Raw genomic sequence first — 11,543 nt, 5'->3', positions numbered from 1 at the left:
GGGTAAACCAGCGATTGGCAGCATGGGCACGCTTCACCGTGATCCGTCTCAGGGGAGCAAAGTCGTCGCCTGCCCGGGTCAGCCAGCCATCGATGGTAGTCAGCTGGTCCGGGGCGGCGAGGCCCGAGAGGTCAGGGCAGGAGTTGGCCAGGGATGAGCAGAAGGATGGCATGTCTGCCTTACCCCATTTTCTAGCCCAGGTGTTCTTAGGGAGGGGAGGTTTAGGCACTGGGGCTAACGCGAGGGAGAAGGAGATTGAAAAGTGGTCCGACCAAGAGCAGGGGGAGATGACAGGAGAAGTGGTAGGGATATTTAGGGTCCAAACCTGGTCAAGCGAGTGGCCATGAACATGGGTGGGGCTGTGAACGAGGGGACAAAAGTTAAGACTGGTCATGAGGCTGGTGAATTCTTTAGAAAGGGGGGTTTCGGCGGGATCGTTAGGCCAAAAATTAAAGTCACCCAACACCAACACTGAGGAGTTGTTGATAACCAGTGTGGCGAGGATGTCTTGAAGGCAAGACACAAAATTGGAAGTTGCGTGAGGGGGTCGATAGATGAGAACAGCAGTAAGGGGGGTCGAGTGAGAGCTAGCACGAATTATTAGGCAGTCTACCTCAGGGATGGGAGTAGAGGGGAGTATTTGAAAGTGGGAGTCAGTATGTGTTATCAGGGCTACTCCACCACCTCTCCTACCCTCCGGGCGATCCGCCCGAATGATGGAGTAGGAAGGGGGGAGTGCGGCTAGGACGTTGGGAAGGGAGTCTGCCTTGAGCCAGGTCTCTGTTAAAAACAAGAGATCCGGGTTGTGGGTGTCAAGGAAATCGTGTAGCTCATGGTGATGGCTAACGACAGATCTGGTGTTGAGGAGCGTGGCAGTGGTATTATAGGACGGTGTGTGGGGAACAGGCGAAAAGGAGTGAGTAGGCGCAGCGGCATAAGGCCGAGGAAAACAACTGTGAATAACGGCGGGGGGGGCAGCAGGGGGGCTCGTGAGGAGGTTTAAAAGTTGTAGTGAGTTAGACACAGTAGGACTAATGGTGCCAGGGATCCAGAGAGAAAGAAGCTCGGAGGAAGTGTAAGGCAGCGGGAGGGCATAAGGGGGTGCCCCCTGCCCCGGCCTGCCGCGGACGGGCGCAGACGGGCAGGACTCTGGCTTGACTCCGGCGAGCCTACGGCGCGCCCGCTGCGCTCGTCCGCTGCGCTGACACATAGGGGTCGTTTAAATAGAGGAGCAGCGTGGGGGGAGTGGCGTGGGTGGGGTCGGGCGAACCAGCCCGATCCAAGATGGCGGCCACTACCGCTGGGCGCCTGAGGTGGAATCAGCTGCCAGCCAGCCTCGCTGGGCCCCTGAAAAAGCAAGGTGAGGATTAAAAGGTACCTGTTGAATTTCAGTACAGGTTAGTCAGCAAAATAGGCAATTTAAAAGTAAGTGCGTGTCACCGCTTTTAATCGGCGTGACAACGCGCTAAAAGAACTTAAAAGCTCAGTCGCAGCCCTCAGCTCCCACGAGCAAGCCCACTGCCACCGGGCTGCTCGCAATCGCTGGGGAGACTGTGAAACACTCCTAAATAGAGGAGCAGCGTGGGGGGAGTGGCGTGGGTGGGGTCGGGCGAACCAGCCCGATCCAAGATGGCGGCCACTACCGCTAGGCGCCTGAGGTGGAATCAGCTGCCAGCCAGCCTCGCTGGGCCCCTGAAAAAGCAAGGTGAGGATTAAAAGGTACCTGTTGAATTTCAGTACAGGTTAGTCAGCAAAATAGGCAATTTAAAAGTAAGTGCGTGTCACCGCTTTTAATCGGCGTGACAACGCGCTAAAAGAACTTAAAAGCTCAGTCGCAGCCCTCAGCTCCCACGAGCAAGCCCACTGCCACCGGGCTGCTCGCAATCGCTGGGGAGACTGTGAAACACTCCTAAATAGAGGAGCAGCGTGGGGGGAGTGGCGTGGGTGGGGTCGGGCGAACCAGCCCGATCCAAGATGGCGGCCACTACCGCTAGGCGCCTGAGGTGGAATCAGCTGCCAGCCAGCCTCGCTGGGCCCCTGAAAAAGCAAGGTGAGGATTAAAAGGTACCTGTTGAATTTCAGTACAGGTTAGTCAGCAAAATAGGCAATTTAAAAGTAAGTGCGTGTCACCGCTTTTAATCGGCGTGAAAACGCGCTAAAAGAACTTAAAAGCTCAGTCGCAGCCCTCAGCTCCCACGAGCAAGCCCACTGCCACCGGGCTGCTCGCAATCGCTGGGGAGACTGTGAAACACTCCTAAATAGAGGAGCAGCGTGGGGGGAGTGGCGTGGGTGGGGTCGGGCGAACCAGCCCGATCCAAGATGGCGGCCACTACCGCTAGGCGCCTGAGGTAGAATCAGCTGCCAGCCAGCCTCGCTGGGCCCCTGAAAAAGCAAGGTGAGGATTAAAAGGTACCTGTTGAATTTCAGTACAGGTTAGTCAGCAAAATAGGCAATTTAAAAGTAAGTGCGTGTCACCGCTTTTAATCGGCGTGACAACGCGCTAAAAGAACTTAAAAGCTCAGTCGCAGCCCTCAGCTCCCACGAGCAAGCCCACTGCCACCGGGCTGCTCGCAATAAAGAGGCAGGGGCACGAGCACAGGCCGGCCTCGAACACCAACCTGGGGTTCAGTCAGCGCTGGGGCAGAGACACAGAGACGAGCTGCGCGAGGGGAGAGCAATATCCTGACCTTGGGGTTGGAGGTCCAGACATCTGGAAGTAAAGCTTATTTTTTGGGAGAGAAACAATATGTGAGAAAAGACTAAGGAGGCCTTTCTTATGAGTGGTCTGCTAAAAAAATAAATAAGATTATTTCATAGCCCTGGAATTACCTTTATCAGCGTTCCCAGTATTTGGGGGAGGCGAGTGAGGGGCGGTTGAGAAATAACTGGGATTGCAAGTTTTTGAGGAGAGATAAGTGGGAAACAGTGTTTCTGCACCAATGTTTTCCCACAGTATTTCGCATAGAGATATCGGCTGTTGGAAACTGTGTGTAAAGTCAAAACTGGTAATTACGATTCACCTGGTAAACTCCTAGAGGCCATCAGAACTTACGGGCCACTCGTATGGGCGGAATTTATTGTTTCATTATTTTTATTTCAGGATATATACAGCCCCAAATGTACCCGCTATGGTAGATCACAGAAAGGGCGATGCCCTGAAAATAAGTAATAGATGAAAAAGTAGAGACAAAAAAGGGATGTGGAGAAAATGAGAGGTAGAGAAGAAAGAGGAGTAAGAGGAGAAAAAGAAAAGAAAGGGGATGATAGGTGTGCTGCAGAGTACACATATCTGCAAAAGATACTAAATCCAGCAAAAAATCCACAGAGATCCCTTTTTTTTCTCCTCTTCACAACTACAAGTGATGACAGCCAAATTCAGATGAGAAACCTTTAGCAGACACCAGCTTAGAGACTTCCCTCATGTAATGCAGATTCAGGCTTCAGAAGAGTCTGTTTTGACACCACCCAAGAAGGAGTGTGAGACAGACACCTAGAAAGGCTGGACAGGTCTTTGACTCCACTTGGCATTTCCACAATGGGCTGTATCTCTTGGAGGCCAGTTTTGGAAGCCCGGGGCTGCTCCTGGGGGCAGATTTACAAGCCCCTTGTGACAGTTGTACACCGACGTTGCATCACTTTTGTGACGCATCAGCGGTGTAAACAATGCGTCACTATGCTACATATTTGCAACGTGACGCATCACGTTGCAAATATGTAGCATAAAGCCCTGCGCTACATTATACCTGCGTCAGGTATAATGTATGCAGGGTGGGCGTTCCGTCGCAGGGAAGCCCTGTAAAAGTGACGCAATGAAATCTACTAGATTTCACTGAGTCACTTTTACTTCCCCGCTGCGTCAAATCCTTACGCCTGCTTGAAGCAGGCATAAGGAGTGATGCAGTATGTTAGTTATAGGGCACCCCTGAGCAGTGCTGGAGTTGCGTCGCGCTTGCGACACAACTGCAGCACTGCGTCACCCTTATGCCGAAAGATGCGTCACGCATCTGTCTACCCTTGCGCCATGGTGCGCTGCATTGTAAATGCGGGGCATCCATGGTGGCGCAAGGGTTTTTTTGAGTCACGCACAATAACTGGCGCATCCCTGCTAATTAATATGCAGGGATGCGCCAGTTATTGTAAATCTGCCCCCTGGTGCCTCTGTCACCTACTACAGCCAACTCCTCAAGGTCAATTGAAGCAGGCACAGGATGTTTTGAGAGTGAGGAAGGGAGGGGGAAGATAGAAAGAAAACAATCAGAGGGGGAGAAGACAAAGGAGAGAAGGAGAGAGAGAATGGATGGCTGGCTGGGTACAGTAAGCAGGGGTGGCTGTTGACATTTTGAAGTGGTGAGGTGAAAAGATCCTCCATGAATTTCACTGAGCGAGGAACCAGTTTGAGCCAGTCTATCATCCCCTGAGGGATTCGGAAAGGTTCTGGGATTCATCAGTACATTAACAGTGACACATGTGGCAAGATTTACTAGCTTTGAATTATGTTAACTGTACCTATTATCGGTAATGCTTGCAGAGGAGCAAGGTCCAGGGTGACGTCATGTACAGAGCTGCAGAACTCTCATCGCCAGATATAAATAGACTCTTGGCGCACATCTTGTTGTACTCTGGAGACAAGAAAGAAGCCACAATGTGGAATTCAGGGGACATGTTATGAATACGTGCTGCAATCTATGGGCAGAAAAAGGTAAGCCGGGGTGTGGGCAGTAGCCTGCCGTTCAGGGCCTGGCTTCATGATCATGCTCCAAACGAGGTACAGGAGCCAGGTGCTTTTAGCAATGATTGTGAGACTGAGGCAATACATTTTAACTTCCTGGAAATTGGATTGGGGGGGGAGCGCAATGCCCTAATACAGAATCCATCAGTGGCAGTAAGATTTGTCATAAAATGCCGGCTTCAGAGACAACTTAAGGATTTTGGGGACCTGGCCAAAACGTATTTTGGAGGCCCCTGTTTGGAAAAGATTTGAATTTAGGATACAATTTTAGCTCTTTTATGCCATCCTTGGCCAGGTCACTGACAGTGCATAGGCACACTCACCCTGATTGTAAATGTTTTTACATATAATATTCAGGGATAGTGTCATATGTTTTCAATATTGTAACACAGCAACAGCAAATTAATATTGTTGCAGATAATCTCTGTGAAACCCTCCCATTTCTCATGTGTGAGGTCCTGTTTTGATCTAAAAAGAATTGTATTTGAAAGAATCTTTTTGTGAATTATTCAAGGCCATTCAGGGCAAGATCCTCTCCAAAACACAACTGGCTCTCTCAGCACCTCCTACTCTCCCACTGCCAAGAGGCTGGGGCCCTGGGTCAGAGCCCACTTTGCGGATGCCTTAACCCCTTCAGCGCTAATGACAAGGGTAACTCGTCATGGAGTTTCCATTGATTTCAATGGAAATTACATTGAAGCAGCAGAAGAAGCATAGCATCCAAGTGGTTAAAACGTATCTGGCAACCTTTTGTTTCACGAGGAACCATACCCAGCTTAAGTTCTGCCAAATTACGTGGAATTGGTGTCTCTTCCTTCGGTCTTCACCCCAACATCAGAGGGCAATGTGCTTTTCATTCTATGCTAGGGCCAGCTTCAGACAGTTCTGTATTACCAAATAGGCAAAGAAGGCACCGGCCTATGGGCTCCACTACTTTTAGAGGCCCTGCGTCAACGGATCAGAATAATATTGATTTAATCTTGAAAGAAAATTACAATCAAGCTTTCTTAAATATTGTTTCCAAAAGATAGAAAATATGAATCAACTCAAGGAAATGAAAACTATACATTAAAGACTTGTTAGACCTGGCACCATTGGCGTGGGTCTCCCTTCCATTTTTGCTGTTGCCTCATGTGTTTTTGCTGGTGTTAAATGCTTTGGGCACTGTGTCACTGCTGTCCAGTGCCACAGTGAGAGTGCTCCCTGTGTAAATTGCTATCTTGATTGGATTCCATGATTGGCTTATTTGGTTTACTGTCAGACCCTAGTACAGTGCACCAGGAATGCTCAGGGCTTTTAACTCCAAATGCTGCTAGTGGGCTTGCAGCACTAGTTATGCCACTCACAGAAGCGGCCTTGTAAAAGGTGTCTAAGGTCTGCCATTGCAGAGCCTGCGTGCAGTCTGGCACTGTCATGCTGACTGGGCAAGTGCACCCACTTTCCAGCCCCTAAACCTTCCCTTATCTTCATGTTAGTCACCCCTATGGTAGGCCCAAGGGCAGGGTGCATTGTAAGTATAAGGTGGGACAAGCCCTGGTGTGTGCGGCATGTCCTAATAGTGAATTACAGCCATTTTCGTTTTTCACTATTGCAAGGCAACCTGTTCTCCATAGGCCAGAATGGGCTGTTAGAATTGTTACACTTTATAATCTTAACAGGCTCAGAGAACATGGTAGAAATTAGAGTTTAGTATGTCTGGACTCCGAATAATAAAATACATCTTTTAGTGACGTTTACTTTAATATTCTGTGTTTGCAAATACCACTTTTAGAAAGTAGGTATTTGCTTGCCTAAACCATTTGAGCCTGCCTCTGCTAGGTTGTGTATTCCTTTGTCTAGGTTTGTGAGTGACAGGGCTGGGGGATTCCAGGAGACAGGCTGGGGCAGCCCGGTGGTGAATAGAGAGATCTGCATCTAGATGGGAGGAAGGAGTTGCACCTGGGACCTGAATAAGGCTGGGCCTTCCCTCTACAATGCCGGCTCCACCCCCTGTTGTGCGTCTGATGTCTCTGCCCTGCACACTGAAAGAAGAGAAGGAAGACTGTCAACAAAGTGCTCCAGGACTGTACTTGTCTTCCACAATGTTGACTCCACCTCCTGTGGGGCGTTTGATGTGCCTGCCCTGTGTTGTGAAAGGAAAGGAGAAGTCTGGTAAACAGAGTGCTTCAGAACTGGTTTGGACTAGGCACAGGCCCCTCTCCCCTCAGAGAACAAAGGATTTTGGGGTATAAGTATTGGTACTCTGATCCCAAGAAATTAAATCACTTCTGGACTTACAAGACGAAACCTCTGCTGATGAGAAGGAACCTGAAGAAGTTGAGGAGAGACTATTCCCAAGCTGAAGTGCTGCTTGGGGGATTGGCCTGTAGTGGTTGTCTGACTGCCAAAGAGAGGAGAAAGGACTTTATGGACTTTACTTTCAACTTGTGCAAAGATCTCCAAGGGCTTGGAAGAGAGCTTGCCCCTGACCGAAGTCCCAGGACCAGTGGACTTCACCAGCCTTTGTGAATTGCTGCTGGCAACAAGTGGCTACAGAGGCAGGGAGCTGTGACCGACTCTCACGACCGGCCCGGTGTCCTGTAGGCACCGCATCAAGCAACGTCAGCCTCGAACAAGGCAAGCTCTGTGCTCACCGACTCCGTCCTGACGCCGTCACCGAGCCGTAGCCTGCACCGCGACTGGAAGGACACCGCAACGTGCAACGCCTCGCTACACCGACTCGCACTGGTCTGACCAAAGAGGTCCCTGCTGCTGACTTCGAGTCCTGTGACCGCACCGGAGTTGGGCACCGCCTCGCACACTTCGCGAAGCACCGCCCGACTCGCACCGCTGTCCAGACTGATCGACGCCAACTCCCGAACTCCGGCTCGTTCACCGCACCTCAAGCTGCAAGCACAGCATCAAGGCACCGTCTCGCCCTGCAACGCAAGCCTTGGATCCACTCTGTCCCCTTGAGAGAAAGCCAGTGGTCCTGACAGGTAATCCTGTTCCACAGGGACCCCTGAGATGTTACAAATGTGGAGACGCGGGTCACAAGGTGAGTGACTCCAGGTGCCGCCTGTTTGTAAAAGCAGCATCCACTGGTGCTCCACCCCGGCAGATGGCTAGTGTAGCCTTCGGGGTGGAGATTGAAGTACAAGGTGGGTGGGGTTCTGCAAAGATGTCCCTTGTCTCTTTAGGAGACTGTGAGGTGGTTCAAGAGAACCAACTGCCCAGGAGCACTAAGAAATATGGACAGCGGGTGACCATCAATGGCCAAAAGGTGGAGGCTCTTAGAGACACAGGAGCCAGTGTGACAGCTGTCAGGTGTCACCTGGTGTCTCAAAAGCAGGTTGTCCCACATGCATTCTGCCGAGTTGTTAACACTGACAACACAGAGAGTCATTGTCCAATGGCTCACGTTCCCTTTGAGTGGGGGGTCTCTTTTACTCTTCAGGTAGCTGTGAGGCCCGCCATGCCTGTTGACTGTTCGTTGGGGAACGATTTGGAGAGCTCACCTTGGGAAAAGGTGGAGAAGAGTACTCACCTGAGGATGGTGGGTCTGCCTGACTGGGCGTGCGTGTCCACCCAGTCAATGGCAGCCAGTAGGGGTGCTCAAGAGGACCTGGAGCCTGAGAGGGAGGCCCAGGAACCTGCCTTAGAGCGAAAAGGCAGGGGGTGCGGGAAACCGGCCCCCGAAGTTCCCATGGCCCAGGAGGAGGGAGACCATGAGGGAGAAGCCCTGGACCCTACCGGTGAACAAGTAACTGAACTGGGGGACCTGCCTGAGCTGACCCATTAGCAGCAAGAAGGAGGCCCCTCCAGGGAGGAATTCTGCAAGGAGCAGAGGGAATGCCCTTCTCTTGAGGGCTTGCGGCAACAGGCTGCAAGCCAGGAAGCAGGTGAACAGTCTGGGTCATATTGGATCTACTGGGAGAATGGTCTCCTGTATAGTGAGCCTAAGGTTGCTGAGCCTGGGTCAGCCCGTGTGCTGGTGGTACCCCAGCGCTTCAGAGCCTTTCTACTGGGGCTGGCTCATGATGTGCCATTGGCAGGACATTTGGGGCAGGACAAGACCTTTGAGAGGCTTGTCAAGCACTTTCATTGGCCCCAAATGCACAGGAATTCAGACACTCATTGCAGGACCTGTCAGACTTGCCAGGCAAGTTGAAAAAGTGGGAGAAAGCAGAAGGCTCCTCTCCAGCCATTCCCTGTGGTCAGTACCCCCTTTGAGCTGGTGGGGATTGACATTATGGGGCCACTGGACCCTAATACAGCCATGGGCAACAGGTTCATCCTGGTCTTGGTGGACCATGCCACCCAGTACCCGGAAGCCATACCTCTGAGGACAGTGACGGCCCCCGTGGTGGGACGAGCACTGATGGGAATTTTCTCACGAGTAGGATTCCCTTGAGAGGTTGTTTCTGACCGGGGCACCAACTTCATTTCCAAGTATATGAAGTCCCTGTGGCAGGAGTGTGGGGTAACTTACAAGTATACCACTCCTTACCACCCCAAGGAAATGGGTTGGTTGAAAGGTTCAACCAAACCATAAAGGGCATGAGTATGGGTCTTGAGGAACCCATGAGGCGTAAGTGGGACGTCCTCTTACCATGCCTGCTGTTTGCATACCGGGAGGTGCCACAGAAATCTCTAGGGTTCAGTCCCTTTGAGCTCCTCTATGGGCACCCAGTCAGGGGACCTCTGAGTCTGGTCAAGGAAGGCTAGGAGGGATCTCCCAGGAAACCTCCCCAGGATGTATATAGCTACATGCTGGCCTTCAGGAACCAGACTAGGCATTTGAGGCAACTCGCTGAGGCGAATCTGCAAGCCAGCCAGGGGGAGATGAAGCTGTGGTACGACCAGAATGCCACTCTGGTAGAGCTTCAACCTGGTCAGAAAGTGTGGGGCATGGCCCCAGTGGAGCCCTGTGCGCTCCACGATAAGTGGACCGGACCATTTAAGGTTGTGGAGCGCAAGAGTCCAGTTACCTACTTGGTGGGCTTGCGTCTCCCAGGAACCCCTTGAGGGTCCTGCATGTCAACCGCCTTAAGCCCCACTTAGAGAGGTCTGAAGTGGGCATGCTCTTGGTGACAGATGCTGGAATGGAAGAGGAGACATCTTCCTGACCTCCTGGCGGCCACAGAGCAAGATGGGTCAGTGGATGGTGTTAACCTCTCTTCCACCCTGACCCCTGAGCAACAGAATGACTGCCGCCAGTTGCTGTGACAGTTTTCTGATCTGTTCTCCCTGGTTCCAAGTATCACAGATTGGTGTGTCCATGATGTGGATACAGGAGACAGCCTACCTTTGAAGCACAAGTCTTACAGGGTACCTGACAGGGTAAGGGCTTGCATCAAAGAGGAGGTCTCCAAGATGCTTGCACTAGGGGTGATTGAGACCTCCAGCAGTCCTTGGGCCATCCCAGTGGTCTTGGTCCTGAAGGCTGTGGCGCCAGGTGCCACACCCGAACTCCAGTTCTGTGTGGACTACCAAGGGCTTAATTCGGTCACGAAGACCGATGCGCACCCCTTCCCCCGAGCTGATGAGCTCATTGATCAGTTAGGGGCTGCCCGGTACCTCAGTACGTTTGACTTGACGTCTGGGTATTGGCAGATCGCCTTGACTGATGGGGCAAAGGAGAGATCAGCATTCTCCACACCCGATGGGCATTTCCAGTTCCGTGTTATGCCCTTTGGGATGAAGAATGCCCCTGCAACATTTCAGAGGTTGGTCAACCAGATGTTGGGTGGGCTGGATGAGTTCAGTGCTGCCTACCTGGATGACATCGCAATGTTCAGTGTCACTTGGGAGGAACATCTGCGCCACCTCTGGGAAGTGTTGTTGGCACTGCGGAAGGCAGGCCTCACGATCAAGGCGAGTAAGTGCCAGATCGGGCAGGGTTCAGTGGTGTACTTGGGACACCAAGTTGGGAGCGGCCAGGTGGCGCCCCTACAACCCAAGATTGAAACCATGCTGGATTGGGAACCCCCCAGAACCCAGACAGAGGTGAGGGCCTTTTTAGGACTCACAGGGTCCTACAGGAGGTTTGTCAAGGGGTATGGCAACATTGTTGCACCCTTGACAGAGCTGACTTCCAGAAAGCAGCCCAAGAAAGTGATTTGGACTGACACCTGTCAGAAAGCTTTTGAGGCCCTGAAAGCTGCCATGTGCACGGCGCCCGTGCACCTGGCACCCAACTTCTCCAAAGAGTTCATCATTCAAACAGGCGCTTCAGAGCATGGTGCCAGGGCTGTTTTGTCACAGATGAATGAAGAGGGCCTAGATCAACCTGTAGCCTCCATCAGCAGGAGGTTACTTCCACGGCAACAGAGGTGGAGTGCTATTGAGCGTGAGGCATTTGCTTTGGTCTGGGCACTGAAGAAGCTGAGGCCATACCTGTTTGGGACTCACTTTCGGGTTCAGACAGACCACAGGCCCCTCAGATGGTTGATGCAGATGAGGGGTGAGAATCCAAAGCTGTTGAGGTGGTCCATTTCCCTACAGGGTATGGACTTTACGGTGGAACACTGCACTGGTACAGAACACACCAACGCTGACTGTCTGTCCAGATTTTTCCACCTTAGAGATGATAACTCCCAGGAGGTAGGGTAGTTCTCCCCACATTTCAGCTGGAAGGGACACATGTTAGACCTGGCACCATTGGCGTGGGTCTTCACCAATAACTAAGGTTCTCTTTCTTATCCCTTTATTGGAGGCTGGAGTGAGCCCAGGAATGCAAACTGATGTTTACAACATTTATATTAGGCCTATGTTATTTTGTTTTCTCCATCATAACCTCATGTAATTCCAGAACTTTGCGTCACTCAAAAAT

This window comes from Lissotriton vulgaris, chromosome 5, assembly GCF_964263255.1.
Source record: "Lissotriton vulgaris chromosome 5, aLisVul1.2, whole genome shotgun sequence".
In the NCBI taxonomy this organism is placed as follows: Eukaryota; Metazoa; Chordata; class Amphibia; order Caudata; family Salamandridae; genus Lissotriton; species Lissotriton vulgaris.
The sequence above is the reverse complement of the archived record's forward strand: the minus strand, read 5'-3'. Positions refer to the sequence as shown.